Raw genomic sequence first — 19,760 nt, forward strand, 5'->3', positions numbered from 1 at the left:
GGACACCACTAAGGGATATCCCAGAGTCTGAATTATGTTCGGCAACCCCTAGGGAGATACTGGGATACCACAGGGTGGAGCCAGGGGCAGGCTGGCTGTGGGGATTGCCAGGCAGAAAGGAAATCAGCCACCAGGGGGCAGTGTGGTTCCAGGTGGTCCCTTATGAGGGAGCGAGACCTCAGCCTGTGGTTACTGGGGAATAAGGACAAGCATCACAACTGGAGGCAGAAGGTTGAGACTTGGGACTTCTCTCTGGGTGCTGACCAGGGGACCAATCTGGAAACCAAAACACATGACCTGATCTGCTGCTGGAGAAGGGGGTCAGGGAAGAATCCTGCTGCCTGCACCCATCTGGCTTCAGGGCCGGGCAGAAAGGCTCACTGCAGACCCCTCTCTGGACAGAAGATGTTACTTGGGGCTCAGGAGCTTGAGCGAGATGGAACTTAGTTACCTAAAATAGGGTTCAGAGCCTGTAGTTGAGAGGGTCAGAGAGGGGAAACCAACACTAGAAGCCAAGCAGAATTTCCTAGTCAGCTAAAAAATTTGAAGCCGTGGGAGACACAAGCAGAATCATAAAAATCAGATTCCCAAACTGCGTTCTTTTCCTTCACACAGGAGCTGCAGTTGGGTTTTTAAGCAGGAGCAAGTCATGTAGCACAGCACATCTGTCAACAGAAGCTCTGATATGATAAATACTTTATACCCTAATTCCATTTCATAAGCTCACAGTCACTTTCTAGAAGTCCCACATAAGGCTTAACTGCCTCTTTTAGGAGTTTGAAAGTGTAGTTTCTTGGTGGCTTACTTTTTCCTATTTGAAATAAATCTAGCCACCTTAACAGAACAAATGCAAAACTTTTTACCTGGAAAAAAAAAATCGCATTTTCTTGCTGATTTAGGCAAAATTGTCTCTAGAATTTTATAAACTATCCAAATCATTTATATAAAGTTTTTTGGTTTTTCTCTACACTCACCTGTTAGGAGATTACTTTCTTGTTTTGTTTATAAAGGTCTAGCTTTGTACTGAAACCTGAAAGCCCAGGATTTCAAAAGAGTCGTGTTTATCTCTTTGTTTGCTTCAGGCATGAATTGCTCCTAGCCCACAGGAGAAAAGTCAGTTCATATTGATGTGTGGGCCTTAGGTTAATAGAAGACCAACAATTTTAGTTTGAAACAATAACACCTTGCATTGTTATTTTTAACAGTTTATGAACTGTTAAATTCAGTGATATATTAGAAATAATGGGAAAACACCAAACTGTGGGTGATTAGTGTCTAGCATAAACTAGTTGAAGTTGCTAAATAATTTATTTATTGCAAACAGGGTATTACGTCTATGTTAAAAAGCTAGGTCATGTTTCATATAGAATAAGAAAAAAGATATCTAAAATAATGAATGGGATCAGTCTATGTACTATTCTATAACTTAAAATATTTTTTATGGTATATAATTTTTAAACATGTGCAGAATAGAGTATAGTGAATCCTCAAACTTTGTGAATCTTGTTTCATCTATAACTTTACGGAACCATCGATAGAACATTTTATTTCTAAATACAGAACTTAATAAATACTAATATACCATTACCACATTTAAAAAATAATTATAGTGTGACTGGGTGGCTCAGTGGTTGAGCATCTGCGTTTAGCTCAGGTCATGATCCCGGGGTCCTGGGTGGAGTCCCACATAGGCTCCCCATAGGGAGCCTGCTTCTCCCTCTGCCTATGTCTCTGCCTCTCTCTGTGTGTCTCTCATGAATAAATAAATAAAATCTTAAATAATTATGAAAACTCCATAGTATCATCCCATATATGTTCATTGTTCAAATCTCCTCAACTTTCATGTGTGTGTGTGCACCCACATGTGTGCACACTTGGACTTATAAAGATGATACAGTATATTGCAGTTGGTTAATATGTCTCAAGTATCTTTTAATCTGTAGATTCTCCTGTCTTTTGTTTTTATAATTTATTAAAGATAACATATTTTTGTTAATAAATCACAAATATTTCTCCATTATTCTTTAAGACCTCATAATATTCCATCATGTGGACATTCCATGATTTATTTTCACAAGTTTCTAGTAGGATAATTAACTGTGTCCAATATTCTCCTAACATTCAATTTATTGTAAACAACACCCTAATACATACATCTTTGGAGACTTGCTTGATTGTTTAAGAAAAATAGATAGATACAGAATTCCTGGTTGAAAGAATCAGTGTCTCGCTCTCTAGTACTTTTTCCAATGGTTTACTTCACTTCTAAAGTAAAGGTATGGGCTTGCTTTTGAATTTGATTTGAATTTAAACTCTCCAAAAATTGAGGATTCTTGTAATAAATATTGAAACCATTTCTTTCTATACTAGTAGGGTTCAGAATTTAGTAAACAATCTTTCATTATAAAAGGGGCAGGGAGAGATTTATGGCAAGATTACTATACAGGTGTTCACAAAGAGCAGGTTAGACTGGAAGGTGTCATATGTCCTCAATGACCCATCCCTCTGGCTTGATGAATCACTTTAGTTTGAACAGAATATGTCACCCTCTTTAATATGATTGATGAAAAACCCTGAGCATGTAAATAGAACGTCTTCGAAAATGTGTTCACTCCTTTGATTGGCCGTGCTCATATTGTGAGGTTACAAGAAAGTCTAGTCTCCTGGAGGGAATGTGAGTAGTTGTTACTGCCACAGGATAAGATTCCATAACTTCCTTTGAAAGCTCTGAGGAATTCTGTGTGGGTTTGGATGAATGGGAGGGGGGCGGGGGTAATGATAAAACAAGATCAGCCGTGAATTGGTAGTTTTTGAAGCTAGGTGATAGGTATATGGTAATTCATTCTTCTGTTTTCCCTAATTTGGAGTATGTGTGAAAATTCATGTCCATAATAAAAATTTAGAAGATCTCCAGAGCAATATGACCAGTCCATGGCCTGTGCCCCTGGGTGGCTCTTTGGGGCTCCAAGCACAGCCCTTGAAGCGAACATGAATAAGATTCTACAATAAATTACTGTAATGGGGTGTTTTTAAAGTAATAACAAGTCCTTGGAGAGATTTCAAATGATATTCCACACAAGCATGTGCTACCATTCACTTTTATTTCATGCAATAAATGAATCATATAGGAATATTTTACAAGGGAAATTATTGTAGCCCCTTGTCAATGACGCTGGAGGATTCTGCTTTATATCTTCTGTCAAGGAGACCACTCTTACAGTGCAGTCTTGAAAAAAAACCTTCACAATCAGAAAATTCTACTTCCTGTATAATCTGGTTTATAAAAGGTATGAAAACACCTATGGTGGACCAAATTGGAATTCATGAGATAATACTGAATTTTTTTCTTTTAAACTTCTTTAGAAAATCAGGGATGCTCTGGGACCTAATGCACAGTAGGCCATCACCTAGAGCAGCTGGAAAATCAGCGTCTAAAAGTTTAATTGTAGATTAATCCCATGTTCTGATGGAATATATGTGATTTAAAGAATGCTTACATTAGTTATACAGATATTCGATTTTTAGATGCCTCCTCTTAGTAGGCTAAGGACTAGGTGTTGAGAATGCAGAGTCAGATCACTTAACCAATCTCAGTTAGTGATTCTCTGACATTCAGGGAAAAGAGGATATTTCATCTTATGAGTCAGCAACCACTAGCAAGCAGATGGCTGTTTTTTTCCCTCCCCCACACCCTGACAAACTAGAAAGCTATAACCCTTAATGAGCATAAATTAGATCTTGATTATAAAAGACCTCATTTCATAAAATAATAAAGATTCCATCCCTTCGAGGGATTCTTCATTTTACACATAAGGAAACAAAGGGTGAATGAGGCTTATAAACTCAAGGTTAGATTGAAATCATAGTTTGTTCTGATTTGATTACATCAAATGCCAGAATCTAAAATTTGGTGGCTTCCGTCATCAAATAAGAAAACATTTTATATTCCCTGTGAAAAAATGGATTATATTGTCTGCCACCACCAACAGCTTGTTTCTAAACAAACTAAAACCAATATACACAGTATCATTGCTATTTAGTTTGTCGAGAATTGAGGTAGAATACAATGGTGAACAGAAGCCATTCTGAGCCTGTCTACACATCTCTTCCCAACTCCGAGCTCTGTAACATCATGTGGAGGTCTCAAAATCCGGCATGATGGGAGTATTTGCGCCACAGAAATTAGCGCACACTGCAACCAGGACTTTTTTTTTTTTTTTTTTAATTGGGAGAGCCAGTTTGCCAGTACACCACTTGATATACAAGAGATGCTTAATAGTCAAGGCTTTAATATTTATAGTTTCAGCCAACTTGCAAATGATCACGAAGGCTCATTACATCATACTAAGGCAATGATCAAGTCCAAAATCCTCAGTATGCTCTGGCCCTTGCCCATGTCTGGAGCTTCATCTTATGTCATCCTTTTACCTACTCGCTGTTCTTTAGATCCACAGACATGCCTTCATTCCTTTGAAAACTCCTTGTTCCTTCCCCACACTTGGATTTTTTACAGTTTTTTTCTATGCTACAACCCACCTGCTCCTAGTTAACACTTACTTACATGTCCTTCAGCTGAATTTCCACTTCCTCAGGGTAACATTCCTGGACTCCAAGGCTAGGTCACATACAAGAGTTAAAAGTCTTCCTCACACACTCAACCTTAGCCTTATAAGACAGATCACAATCTGTAGCTCTGTACCCATTATGATTGTTTGATTCAGGGTCACCTCCTTCCCTGGGTGGTGACTCCTGTGGGAGGTGGGGCTGTGTCTGGTTTTCCTCCATGTGCTTTCCCTACCAACTAGAAAGCATAGGGCCTTTTAAATTACGTATTTAGAAAATAGTCCAAAGATTCAGAAAAATGTGGAGGATAATGTAATAAGCATCTGTGTACTTTATCAACCAGCTTTCACCTCAGTATTTTGCTAGAATTGTTTCACTTTTTATTTAAAGAACAAATACATTAGTGTTCTAAGTAAAACCCTTGTGAATTCTTCTTAATCCCATAGCTGTCATTTTGTCCCTGGAGAAAACCCTTAACACAAAGGTGATGTGTACTCCTCCATTGTTAAGAAGCCATGATTTGCCTGGGAAGGTCCATCGATGGGTATATTTAGAAGAGATATTACTCATCTTTGCCAGCATTATGTGGTGGCTGGAAGTGAACAAAAGACCCTTACTAATGAGGATTTATGAATGGCAGGCTTCTTAGAAAGGGAACTAATGCCCTGTTTGGGTCAGGATTTCCCAATATGTAGTGTGAATCAACCATTTTATACTGTTTTTTTTTAAACTCTTTTATAATTTGTTTGAAGTTGTCTAAGTTCTGACATTAGCTTGATTTGTAGACACTTTAAGCTCCATTAACATAAGATGACAAAGAGGGAGTGTTGAGTTGTGGTGAAGAGCTTGAACAGCTGGGGTGAAGTTTTTATTAGCTCTGGGATCTAGAGCAGAGCATCCCTGAGCAGCATCGTGGGCATCACTGGGGAACTTGTTAAAAATGCACATTCCTTGCTCGCACCCCAGATCCCCTGAAGCAGAATGGGGGGAGAGTCCAGAATCTGTTTTGATAAGCCCTCTGGTTAATTCTGGTGCCCACTACAGTTTGAGAACAACTGATCTACGGCAAGAAATTTAAGCCCTCCAAGCTTCAGTTTATTTATCTATAAAATAGAAATGATAATACTTAAGATAGAGGATCTTTGTGAGAATTGAATATTAGTCAGCATTTACTGAGCACATCTCCCAGTGCCAGGCACTGTTCTTAGCACTTACCACATTTTATCTCATTTAATCCTGAAATTAACTTCATCCCAAAGATGGGAAAAGTACCTAGCACATAGCTAGCACTCAATCATCATTACTATTATATTATTACCTTTCTGAGGTGTGAAGATGAAATGAGGTGATATAAATACTTGGCACATTTAATACATAGCATATGCATAACACCTATTAACTATTTGCACATAAAGGTATTTGTCTGCAGAGTAAACATTATTCGCGTAGGTCTTTATGGGAAGTGGGATCTACTCTAACATTTTAGACCAGACTAGACTGACAGAGAATCTCCCACTGGGGGAAAAAAAAAAAAAAAGAAGACCATTACAGAAAAAATTTATAGATCACATTTCAACATTTCTTTTTGTGATTTGTCAAAAGTCAAGGAAGCCAAAGAGAGCTCTTTGAACTAATTGGGAGGGCCAAGAAGGTATTAACTACTCTCTAATTAAGCTGGTAATAGCTGCCCTCTATTGGTGAGATCAAAGGCCAGCGAAACACTGCCTTCGAGGACTTTTGAAGACAGGCTGCTCTCAATGATGACAGCCTTGAAGTTTCGGACCCTCCTAAGTAGCTCAGAGAGAGTTGCTCTGTCTGTGGGGATCTGAGAGAAAGGCAGTAGGTCCAGGTGGATGAAGCACAGTTAATAGTTTGTTAACAAAGCATTTGTTTATTTGGGCATTTGTATTTGTTTCAGAATCTAACTCTGAATTGTGTCTTCTAAAATAAAAACGTCAAAAAAATGGAAATGAAATAAAAAAGTCACTAGCTGTTGCTTTGCAGCTTTATATAAAGAATTCCTGAGTATTGGAGAAGGACTCTAGAAAAGCATGTTTGCTCTCACCTGCTGTGACTTAGAAGTCTTTCCTATTCACATTCTCTACCCCAGTGAAACTGACCTCTGCCTCTTTGGGCCCAAAACACCACTGACTTCTCTTATGACACCTATGCACATGGAAGTGCTTGGCTTTTTCTTGCTCTGGATCAGAGCTGCCAATAGAGCAAGCTACCTTTGTTGCTTAGGCTTTTTTTAAGTAGACACTAAAAACGGTGAAAAGGAACAGGTGAAATTAATTTTAATAATGTACTTTATTGAGACCAGTATATCCTGAATCTTATCACCTTAATATGTAATTGATATCTAAGTATTAATGAGGTATTTTACAGCTTTGGAGAGGTACCCATTCTTTGAAACCCAGTGTGCATTTTACACCTATAGCACATCACAATTTGGATTAGCCGCATTCTGAGTGCTGGATAGCCACATGTGGCTGGGGTTTCCACTTTGGGCAGTATGGGGCTAGAGCATGAGCAACTCGAAGGCAGCGTCTAATCTATCTTTGTACCCACAGTGCATTGTTCAGTGCCTGAAACAAATGTTGTTCCATGGGTAAATATGGCATGTAAAATTCTAAGTTCACGTCCAGTGATCCTTGCCTTTGTATGATCTTTTCCTCTTTGAAGGTGGGTGGAACATATGAATGTGATGAGATATCAATCTATTGATTAGGATGTGTTATATGGCAAAAGGGAAATTATTTGGGTGGGGGCTTACTCGAATCAGGTAAGTGCTTTAAGAGAGGGAAACATTCCTGCTGGCCTGGAAGAAAGCATACAGCTATGTAGTGAACTACCAATGGAAAGGAGCAGCCTCTAAAACGGAGACAGGTCCCCAGTCAACCAACTAGAGAGAAAATAGTGACCTCAGTCCTGAAACTACGAAGAACTGAATTCTACCAACACTTTTATTTCAGCCTTGTGAGCCCCGGAGCAGAGAACCTAGTTCTGCTGTGCCCAGATTTCAGACTTGCAGACCTGTGAGCTAATACAGGGGTATTGTTTTAAGCCAATTTGTTACACATCAGTAGAAAACTAATACAGTAAATAAATGTCATAATTAGCAACATTATCCAGCTGGCAGCAATGTCTCTAAACTGTAGGCATAGTCCCTAAGAGGAATTAGTGACCTCTGAACTTTAGACTTAAACTGGTATCACGATGACAACGTATTTATTTAACCATGCCGGAGTATTGGCAATCTCAGTGTTTGAGTTAGGCTGTCTTTCCCAGGGCCATTTGCATCAAAGGGAAGAGCTAAGTGACAGGCAAAAAAACCCCAAACAAAAGACAAAGCCACTGGAAGTAAATTTGATATACTTACCATGTAACAGAGTGACTGTTGATTAGAGACAAATACAAAAAGTAATGACAATAGTAAGGATAGCTCACACTTGTTGGGTTTGTACCTCTGTGCCAGGGATATTACTCACAGCCCTAAAAGGCAGATATAATCATTACCTTCCTTTTATGGATGTGGAAACCAAGCTTAAGAGGTAGGAGGAGATTTAGCGGCATAACCAGGCAATAAAGGTAATTAGGAAGGAAGAGTGGGACACCTGTGTGGCTCAGTGGTTGAGCGTCTGCCTTTGGGTCAGTGCATGATCCCAGAGTCTCGGGGTCGAGCCCCACATCGGGCTTCTGGCATGGAGCCTGCTTCCACTCCCTCTGCCTATGTTTCTGCCTCTCTCTCTGTGTCTCTCATGAACAAATAAATAAAATCTTTAAAAAAAAAAAAAAAAAAAGGAAGGAAGGAAGAAGAAGGGCAGCCTGGGTGACTCAGTGGTTTAGTGGCACTTTCAGCCCAGGGCCTGATCCTGGGGACCCGGGATCGAGTCCCACGTCAGGCTCCCTGCATGGAGCCTGCTTCTCCCTCTGCCTGTGTCTTTGCCTCTCTCTCTCTCTCTCTCTCTCTCTCTCTATCTCTCATGAGTAAATAAATAAAATCTTTTTTAAAAAAAGTAGGAAGAGGAAGAAGAGGCATTTTTCGATGAAGTACTCTTCAGAACAGATTAGCTTGACTCTCAAATGCAGCCCTTTCTCTTGGATGACAGAGAGCTCTGATTCCTCTCTGTTAACAGGTTCTCTTTATATCCCTTCCTTCTAATAGAGCGCATTTCCCAAGCGGTCCTCAACCTCTGCATTCTCCTTTGGGGACATTGAGTCCTGTTGCAGCTGATAATACCTCGGGTCCTGGATCTTAAAGGTACATCTTGTGGTTCCGAGCTCCAGCCCTCTAGGGACATTTCCACTCAGATGTCTCCCTGTCCTCTCAGGTTCAGCTTGCTGAAAGGGGAGTTCAGCACTATGCCCTGAAAACCAGCTCTCCTTGATACTCTACACCTACTAACAATTCCATAACCACTGGTAGTCCACCAGGTTGTAGACTCCAAAGACTCTTCAGCCCTTTCTCATTTCCATTCCCTTTAGCCAATCAACTGCTAAAAGCATCTTTCCTGAATGTTTGGTCAGCCATTCCTTCTATACTCTCCAATCTTCTGAGCCCTTTAGTCCATTGACCTTCTTTACTATCCTCCTTATCCAACTTTGATTCTGTGGTGAATCAGTTCGGTCCCTCTTGCCAGGGCCCAAATCCCCTTGCCACTGCTATTTTCATCATTCCTATTTGACACAACTGGAAGCCAACCTCCTTCTTGCTCTTTAGCTGGGAGGCTGAGTAGTACTGAAAAAAAATTGCACAAAGATAAAGTAGGAGCCACTCTTCCAGTTTTCACTGAGACCTTAAGACTGAGGATGCCAAATACCGTCACATTCCAGAGCAGATGATTGGCACCTTCCTATGCATGACTCCTAAAGAAGGTGGATGAAAACAGGTTTTATGAACTTTATCTTTCACTTACCTTGAGCTGTGAGTCTTTCCTATCTGATACTCCCTCCTACTTACCCCTCTAGCCATGTGGGAGCTTCATAGTCACCTTTGATGGGTAGCTTTTGAACCTTGAAGGGCACAGGCAAACATTTAGACTCATGCCTAGGGAAAAAAGTCCTTAATGAGAGGTTGGCTGAAATGAACTCTGTCAACACAGCAGAGGGCTGCATTTAGGAAATAACCACATTCTGGCCGATGCCAGGTCAAAGCTGCATTTTTTTTTCAAGGACCAAATGTGAAACCGACAGGAGGAATGTGAGTCTGCCTTGTTTAGAAAGGAATCTTGACCCAGAGGGCTTCCTGCCCGTGGCAAAAAGAGGTCAGGGGTTCCACTGGGTAGAGAAGCAGAAGGGAATTATAGATGGCTGGTTAGAGGAGAGGACTGCCTGAAACAATGGAATTCCAGAAGGAAGGATCCACCAGGAGAGCAGCTGAGGAGGCTGTGGATGCTCCCATGAGAGAAACATCAGCCAGAATCAGAGGGAAACTATACCAGCTTACATCTGTCAGTCAGATGAGGCCTTCCCTCCCCTTACCTTCCTGTTGTCTCTGCTCCCATCCTGGAGGGTCCATTAGTAGTCAGGTGATGGGGGAATGGAGTGGGGGTCCAGGAGAAGTAGCATTATTGGGGAAATAGAAATGAACACCCCATTCCCTACTGCATGGTCCTTGGGGATGAAGTGACCAGGGGACATTTTGTTATCTGAGATGATCACAGTTATATTTCATCTGAAGGATGGGGGAAGAGTAGGCCTGAAAGAGAGGATTCGAATGGGCATGTGGGGGTGAAGAATAAAATTGTTTCTCTTTACATCCTATGAGTCCAGCCTGCTCAGTGAGACCATTCAATTTGTGTAAGAGAAATAATCTCAGTCCACAGTCAAGCTTGGAGCCATGGCAATATAACATTTTTCTGGTGGATGCACTGTCCTATTCTCTGCAAAGTTACCTTATACTCTTCTACTTTCCTTGACCCCTGAACTTCACACTGGCCCCTTGCTCTCAGATGATCTTGTCTCTGTCTTTGCAGAGAAACTAGAATCTGTGTGATGGGAGGAAATGCTCTCCATTTTTTCTACATCACTAAATGGAGCTAGAACTATACTTAGAGTGTTAATTGTTAATTGACACATATGTTGTAAGTATATAAAGGATGGTTCCATTCTTTGACAATAGTATATTCTCTTAGGCAGGTGGATATTTCCTTCATAATCTTATTCTCAGTATCAATTTGCATATCATCTCATTTTCATATAATGTAAAAATAAACTTTTAGCTTAATTGAAACTTGGAAACTTTTCCCATTTATATTAAACTCTATGAGAGGATCCAAAGTTAAATTTTAATTTATTTGTATTGCATTCTACAAAATATGTCCACAAGATTACGATTTGTATGGTAAGTATTTTGCAATATTTGAAATAGGCCATTTCATGCCTTTGCCATCACCCTCAGAGAGCTTTTCCAGTCTCAATTCTCTTATTCCATCTAATTACAATTTCATTTTAAAAGCAGTTGGGAGCATATATACCCTGAGCATTTAAAAATGTTACATTTAATGTATGTAATGAGTTTTTAATTCCAATATAACTAACAAAAATAATTGAAAAACAGAGTTGCTAATGGAAGCACGTTTCTCTATAAAAGTAATTTACATTATCTAAAGAATTCTAAGTTGGTTGTACAAAATTTTGAAAATCACAGGAAAGTATAAAGAATAGAAGAAAAATAAACTATAATCACACCACCACTCTCACAGTCATTTTTGAGATCTTCCAGTCTTTTCTAGGTTTCCAACTTGGCATAATAATGCACATACATTTTATTATTTATTTTATTTTGTTTTATTTTAATTCCAGTGTAGTTGACATATAGTGTTATAGTCATTTTAGGTGTACAGTATAGTCATTCAGCAATTCTCAACATGACTCAATGCTCATCATAAGTGTACTCTTAATCCCCTTTACCTATTTCCCCTGCCCCCCCCCGCCCCCGTCACCTCGTCTCAGGGAACCATCTGTTTTTTGGTTTGTTCCATTCTTCCCCTTTGTTTTGTTGAAATTCCATTTATGAGTGAATCATATGGTATTTGTCTTTCTCTGGCTTATTGCACTTAGCATTATACCCTCTAGATCCATCCATATTGTTGCAAATGGCAAGATTTCATTCTTTTTGATGGCTGAGTAGTATTCCATTGCATAGATAAACCATATCTTTATCCATCCACGTGTCAACAGACACTTACATTGCTTCCATAATTGGCTATCGTGCATAATGCTGGAATAAACATATGAGAATGCCAACATATTTTAAAACCCTGATGTTTTCCTCAGAACGTTATATTGAGGCCATCCTTTTCCTGTGATATTGAACACTCTTCAGCAATCTGGTTTTGGTGACTGAATTGTATTCCATCATATTATAATCTGTTATAATTTATTATATTATTGCCACATAATATATAATCTCATCCTATTATAATTTCTTTAACAACCCCCAGCACGGTTATTTTTTAAAATAGAAAAATCTAGTATATCATTGGCTTCTGGCACTTCTTCAGTTTTGGTATTTTCATTCCACCATCAATAACTGTAACTTAGATTCTTGCCAAATTGCACACTTTCTAGTCTAGTAAACAACTGTAGTCTTGTTTTAAATTCAGCAAAAATAAGGCCACCAAGCTCTTTAGGTTTCTGAAATTGTGGCCTCTGTTCATGGTATATCTCCCTTTCTGTTACTTCCTAATCTCTTATTATCCAACTCTCCGCCCGCCCCCCGCCCCCCGCCATTGAATTGTTTTTACCCCTTCTTTTGTCTCTCTTCAACATGGAGTTTATTTCTTTTTTTTTTTTTTTTTTTTTTTTATGATAGTCACAGAGAGAGAGAGAGAGAGAGAGAGAGAGAGGCAGAGACACAGGCAGAGGGAGAAGCAGGCTCCATGCACCGGGAGCCCGACGTGGGACTCGATCCCGGGTCTCCAGGATCGCGCCCCGGGCCAAAGGCAGGCGCCAAACCGCTGTGCCACCCAGGGATCCCCATGGAGTTTATTTCTATTGGAATTTTTCTTCTTATGGCTCACTGTAGAAAAAAATTAGGTATTGCACATAAGGCATGTAGGCCTTACGTTTGTATATTTACATTTGTAAATATATATTTATGTGCATTCAAGGGTGGAACCATCTGGTAAGAGATTCATAATACCAGGTTCATCCTACTGATGTAAAAAAGTAGACTACTAGGGTTTGGTTTGTTTGTTTGTTTTTAATGTTTATTTATTTACTTTAGAAAGAGAGAGAGCATGAGTGGGGAGGAGCAGAGGGAAAGAGAATCTTAAGTAGGCTTCATGCCCCTAGATCATGACCTAGACTGAAATCAAGAGTCATATGTTTAACTGCCTGAGCCACCCAGGGGCCCCAGAATGCTGGTTTTTAAATTTACCTGCTGAGCAATGAATGGAGTTGATGTGTGGTCCGAAATGCTCTCATATAAGTAACACAAATCCTTACTGAAGGAAGACCATTAAGGAAGCCCGATCATAAGGAGACATGATATGTTTGCTTAATAAGAGTGAAATCAGAGGAAGGGTTTTGGGAACAGACATTTAGAATGTTCAGTAGAAACAGGCCAAGGCAGCCTTATATATGCATTGTTATAATTGAGGAATTGAGGTTAGATGTGGGGTTAGGGTTAGTCCAAGGGACAGGAATTGTGACTGAGAAATTCATCCAGGGAATGGGTGCTGTCTTGAAGTGCCTCTTGGGTTAAATCGCTCTGCCTGCCCGTGCACAGTGCACCCTGCTCTCAGAAACTTATGCATCATTCACTTGCTTCCTTCTCTGTGCTCTCTCCTTCCTCATGGTCATCCACGACTCCTGCTTTCTTGGTCTTCTGTATCTGATTGGTTTTTTGTCTTCTTTCCATACTAACTCATAGTTCTTACATCTCTGGAGTAACATGTATCCACATTCTGTCCTGAGCCTTGGAGGATTCATTCATGTGGCTCCTGATGTTAATTTAACACTCTTCTTCTCTTTCCAGGCACACTGTTGGATGACATGTCCTGCCTGCCTTGTCATTGGGTGGGGCCATGTGATAAGTTCTGGCCTTTGAATTATGAGCAGGAGCAATATCTGTCACTTCTGGGCCAGAACATTTAATTATGACTTTAACTTTATCCTCTATTTCTAATTAAGTACATTCCAAATCTACTGAACTAAACTAACTTCATTGATTACCTGAGCTCAGGTCCCAGTTTCCTAGTTACCTTGAAATCAGTAGGTTGTTCTGTTTTCGAACCTACTCTGCACTTCTGCCTTTGGAGGCACCTGGCGTCCTCAATTCCCATGGCTCTGGGGATTCAGAGACATGAACTGGTTTGCTCCTGGTTGACTCCTCCTCCTCCCATTACTCCCCTTTATTCCTGCTCCTTGGATTTCCAGTTCCAAAATATTGTGACTATTTATAATCTGCTGTCATCTTCTTTTTTCTATTCTTGTGGTTCATGCTTTATTTTTTTCTTTTAAGGGAAAGGAATGGCAAATTTGTGTGTGTAATCTTTCATGTTTACCAGAAATGCATTCACTTACTCTTTCTTCCATGTTTTATTACATCTCTCAGAGCACTCCTGAATGTGTCTTGAACCCAACAGACTTGACACAAGTCAAAGCAGTTGTAATATGGTAAGATGGCTTCCCTGGCCCAAAGGGAAAAAAGAGCAGAGATTAAAATTACCCTGAATGAAAATTTCTGAAAATAGCAGATAATGCAATATTTAACTCAATTTTCTTTTCCAACGTTCATTCAAAACTTGGTGAGCACCACACTCAGATTCAGGAGCTGGCATGTGGATAAAATGATTAGAAATCTTAGAGTCTCTCCTTTTGAATTTCTTTTGTGTTTCTTCATATGCTGCATGGTAGTTCAATCACTAACGTTCAGTCACTAAGTTGACCTTTGTTATAGGCTGGAGGGACGGAGAGGAGTGACTGTCTTTTTATAGAGAGAAAACAGCTGTGCCATCATCCCATTTGCCAGGGGAGAGGAAAAATTGTCAAGGGTTTCTGTTTGTCATTGGCAAGAACAGGGAGATGCTGGGACAACACACATTATTCCAGAGGTACAGACTCCTCTGTCAATTTCCAAGAATTAGCTTTATCCACAAAGACCCTGATGGAGGGTCTGAAATTCCTCTTTTGACCAGCCAAAGCATGGCCTTTTACACAGAACACTTCAGGATGCCAACAGATAGTTTCCAGAGAGGAATTGGGAATTAAGTGGAGCTCTGGTTGCGGATGATTCTTTTTCATGCCTAGCTACCCAAACAAAGAGAGTGAGCCAGAAGCCAAATCTGCAAGTGAACACACAGAATGGAATTGGTGCATGGGAATGTACAGGGCTCAGCCTGATTAAACTGCTGCCAGAGCGCCAGGGGGCGATTTCTATCCTCCTCCCCAGCTCGCATTTTGGCAGCTCTCTCTTCCCTACCCCCACCATCCCCTTCCCCATGTCCTCAGATCCATTTGCACTGTTGTTTGGAAGGGGCCCAACTCACACAGATTGGCAGCACTGTAATTGGTGTTTTACTTACCTCTGCTTCTTTTCTCCCTGCGTTTGATCATTCTGATAATGACAGCTTATTTTCTCTCTCTCTCTCTTTACCATCGGAAAACAAAAAGGAAACTCTTTAAAGAGTTGTGGAGTTATAGTTGAGTTTTCTGATGTACCGCTCTGGGAAATAAAATTCATATTTTAAAATGTGTTTTCCGCTTCTGTTCCCCTCTTACTCCCCCCTCACCCAGTCTGCCCTGATGGGAAACATTCATGTTGAGAATTGATTTTCCCCTCAGAAGGTGTTGTGACTACAGTGGCAACATCCTTGAGAGTTGACATGTCAAAATGTTGATGTTCTCGTTGAAGACCTTCATCATCATCATCATCATCATCGTTAGTGCCTTCATTTGCTAGACTCTGTATATATGCATTTTATTTCAAGTGATATTTCTTAGGATAATATTCACAAGGGGTTAGGACTTCTGGAATGAAAAGTGTTATATAAACTGCAATGCTTACCCCCGGCAAAAGGTAATCTCCATTGCACACACCACCTGGTTGTAACAGCTCACATTTGCACAGTGTTTCTAGTTCAGAAAGAATTGTCATGTCTATTGTTTCATGTAATCCCCCGATAGCACTGTGAAGAGCACATCAGAGATGTTCTGGCTCCAGGAATCATCCCACCTTGCCATGCCACCAGGCACATGTGCTTCTGTACCCTGTGTACTGCTAGCTTTTCACAGGTGTTACTGTGCAGCTCTCTAGAAACCATGTCCCAGGTGGTTTTATCTTGGAAAGGAGTCAGGTTTATAGAGGCACAAATTAGCACAAAATAATTAGAAGGATTCTTTTATTTCCTCATGTCTCCTAAGGAGGAAAACTGGGCAGGTAATTAATTACAGGATCTCTATGGCAGACTAGGGAAGAGGGGAAATCTGTGGACACTGTAAAATTAATAAAACTGATTCCATCACAACTATCTAAACATTTCAGTTAAGGATACAAATAATTAGGGTGATTGTTATAATATGAAATGAGTATGTCATGTGATTTACTGTGGGTCAGGATGCTACTTCTTATGAGTGATTATGATGCATTGGTAAGCCGTGGCAAAAATAAAAATAAAAAAGCTGTATGTTTACTGGGACATAGCCTTTGAATTGAGATTTTATAAGGCAGCATTTCAAGATAGTAAATAAACGGTTCCTCTAGAAGAGCATTCTTCTAGAAGAGAAGACCAAGCAATACTGCAGTAATTGTGGGTATGGTTTGATTCCTTTGGAGGTCTTGCCTAGAAGTCTAGTTTTTGAAGGAATAACTTAAATACAGAGCTGTTGGGGTGCCTGGGTGGCTCAATTGGTTGGAGTCTTGATTTCACTTGAGTCTTGATTTCAGCTCAGGTCATGATCTTGGGGTTGTGAGATGAAGCCCCAGATTCTCTCCCTCACTCTCCTTCTGCCCCCTCCCCTCTCCTCCCTTTCCTCCCTTCTCTAAAATAAATACAAAACTGTTATTGAACACAACCATAGCTAGCCATATAATGGGAAAACCCTGGGTGGGGAAACACACAGGCTTTTGAGCCGCACACTCACCTTTGACAAGCTAGAACTGAGCTTGACTTGTGGATCCTCCATGTGCTATTTTGCAGTCTTGGGCAAACCTTGATTTCTGTGAGTCTCGGTGTCTTCACGTGAATATCTGTGGATTACAAATACCTCCTTCACAGCAATCCTTGTGGGGATCAAGTGAGATAAAACGTGCAGCGTGCCTGGCCTGAAGAAGCAGCTCCACAAATGGCGGCCATTCTTCCTGTGGCTTGATGTCACTCCCCTTCTCTACGGAACCTAAACACCTGAGAGTCAGAGACTCAGTTCAGCTTCTTTTTCTGTTCCCTTGAAGCCCCAAGTTACAAAGGCTCTCAGAAAGTTGGCTGCAGTTGGTCTTTATTCATCACAGCCTTGCCTCCAACTCACATCCTGATTGATAAATTGGCTCTACTGGATGAGGCTCAGAAAGGACTGTTTAAAAAGCCCTGTGTTTTGGCTGATCACACACGGCTGACACTAGGTCCAGATTCTGGTTTGTGTGAATGATTGTAAGTAGGAATCAACTTTTCATTTCTCATGCAACAAAGGAAAAAGGATTATAGCTTTATCTGTTACCCACTGTAAATCACTTCGATGTCTCTCCCCTACGTGTTCTGGAATGGTATTCAAGGAACGTGGGAGCATTGAATGTATTTCCCAGAATCTGAAGTCAGAATCATACTCACCCTGCATTCCTTTGTCCTTTACACTCACCATGGGATCTCTGGTGAGAGGGGACTCATCTCTAGAGTAGAGTCAACTGGCCATCTTCCTTTTGCACATAACACATCTCGCATAAACAAACTCAGAAGAAGGAGCTCCGATAGTTTTGAGACTGAGCTAACATATTGGTTAAAAGCTTCTTGTTTTTATGGAAATCTGAGTAATTCAGCTCAGGCAAAATATAAAATGTATTGGCTCATATGACTTGGAAATTCAGGGATGCTGCTGGCTTTAGATGCCAGGTTATCGACCCTAATGGAAAAGAGGTATTCTGATTACTTTAGCAGCCAAGTCCTGGGGAGGACTCCCCTTAGACTTGCATTGCTGGACTAGGGAAAGAGTATGCACTATTGCATGTCATAGTTTATTACTCACTGCAAAAATCACACGGTAACGAATACTACAGTTTTTTTTTTTCTCTTTTTCTCTTTCTTCCTTTTCTGTGATCTGGGTGTAGATTGGTAAATATACTTAAATATATGTTTTCTATTTCTATTTCACCCATCATGGCTCTGCTTATATCACATGTCCGTCTTTCAGCCATTAACCATGACCAGAGAAGTGAGCACATTGATTAGTCATTGGTCAACATGACTACTATTGCATTGGGAGGAGGGTGGCATCATTATTCATGGTTGCAATGGGACCACATGAACTGGGAAGGAAGAAGATAAACAACATACCCACTTACTACACCTAACCCTGTGTTGGATCTTTTCTGGTGAGAGGTATAATTGTGACTAAATAGATTCCCTTTGGTTCCAGTTCAGTCCCTTTCCTCTTCTGCGAGCTGGTCTGAATCTTTTCATGATTTTCTCTCAATAAAAGGCAATAGTTAAGCCCTTAAAAGTTCTTGAGAAAGTACATCATTTCATTGCCTTTATAATCTTAGCAATAAGAAGGTTCGTTCCCTATATAGGCCACCGAAACAAGACAACCCCTTAGCAATAAGAAAAAGAATTCCTATTTCCATTAAGTTTGCAGGTAAAGTTTTATTTATTTATTTGTTTGTTTATTTATTTATTTTTCACTCATTCATTCATTAGAAAGAGAGAGAGAGGCAGAGACACAGGCAGAGGGAGAAGCAGGCTCCTCACAGAGACCCTGCTACGGGACTCGATCCTGGGCCAAAGGCAGCTGTTTAACCACTGAGCCACCCAAGTGTCCCCTGGCAATCATTTTAAATATTGATCAAGTACACTTGTTTTTTACCCCCTGCCCTACATCACTTCCTTCTTCTGTTCCATGGCAACAGTTCCACAAACATTTTGCCTCAAGCCCTATCTGAATCCATATCTACTCCTGGACTGCTTAGTTATATGAGCCATTAGGTTCCCTTTTTCCATTTAAATCATTTTGAGTAGGTTGTCTATTACTTGAAATTGAATTGCAACTCATGTAGTGGATAATTTCCCTTTCTTATGAGGGTATGCGGAAGGTGTCAGCCAGGCACCTGATAACAGATGGACCTCTATCAGATCCCTTCCTGCAACACCACGTACAGCAGTAAGGACTATAACTTTTTCCAGGAAACCCCTTGTATTAAGTCTTTTGTAGAGTCTGTGGAAGTCCACTACACTGAAAGCTGCCTGCTAAATGGGACTTCACGAGGAGTCACGAGTGGATGTGAGCAGTGCAAGAGATGTACTATATCAGACACTTGGTGTGTACCACTTACATCCTCACATCTTCTCAGCCCACATTTTACTCTGGCCACTGCCATAGCAGTGAGCTTTGTGCAAACATATTCTGACAGTGCCTCACTTCATCTGCATCATGTCTTCCTGCCCTGGGACTTCTCTAATGCTGCACTGTGTGATGGCTATGGAAACCCACTCAGGCATACACAGCCTAAAAGGGCAGGGGAGTTAAAGCCCAATGGGGCATCCCTTTTCTAATGGGGGATGAGAGCTGGTGGATAAATGAGGCATGTTATCTATGGCTCCTCAGAAGGTCTTAGTGGGTCAAGCCCTAGTTACAGCAGTGACCAATACTCCTATATTGCCATTTCTTCCTGACCTCACTTTTCTGGATCATTTCCCAAATAAACTGCTTGCACACAAGCCCTTGTCTCAGGCTCTTTTTTTTTCTTTTTTTTTAAGATTTATTTATTCATGAGAGACACAGAGAAAGAGAGAGGCAGAGGAGGAGCAGGCTCCATGCAGGAAGCCCGACATGGGACTCGATCCCAGGACTCCAGGATCCCGCCCTGGGCTGGAGGCAGGCACCAAACCACTGAGCCACCCAGGGATCCCTCAGGCTGTGTCTTTGAAGGAGAATCTATAATCACTAAAATCCTAATGAGATCCCCAAATTTATTTCAAGTTTCCTCAAGTCTTGCATAAATAAGTATCATGGAGCTCAGTGTGGTTAATAACCAAATATTT

General features: G+C 40.6%; 1 protein-coding gene across 1 annotated transcript in view; it reads left to right on the plus strand.

Annotated features, from left to right (window-relative positions):
* The window catches only part of LOC121495173 (translation initiation factor IF-2), a 38,276-nt gene extending 18,865 nt beyond the window's left edge, over positions 1-19,411 (plus strand). The window contains exon 2 of the mRNA XM_041762442.1: positions 16,713-19,411. The gene's annotated coding sequence lies outside the window, so the exon portion shown is untranslated. The remainder of the gene's footprint in view (positions 1-16,712) is intronic.
* Positions 19,412-19,760: the final 349 nt, after the last annotated feature.

This window comes from Vulpes lagopus, chromosome 7 (genome assembly GCF_018345385.1).
Source record: "Vulpes lagopus strain Blue_001 chromosome 7, ASM1834538v1, whole genome shotgun sequence".
NCBI lineage: Eukaryota > Metazoa > Chordata > Mammalia > Carnivora > Canidae > Vulpes > Vulpes lagopus.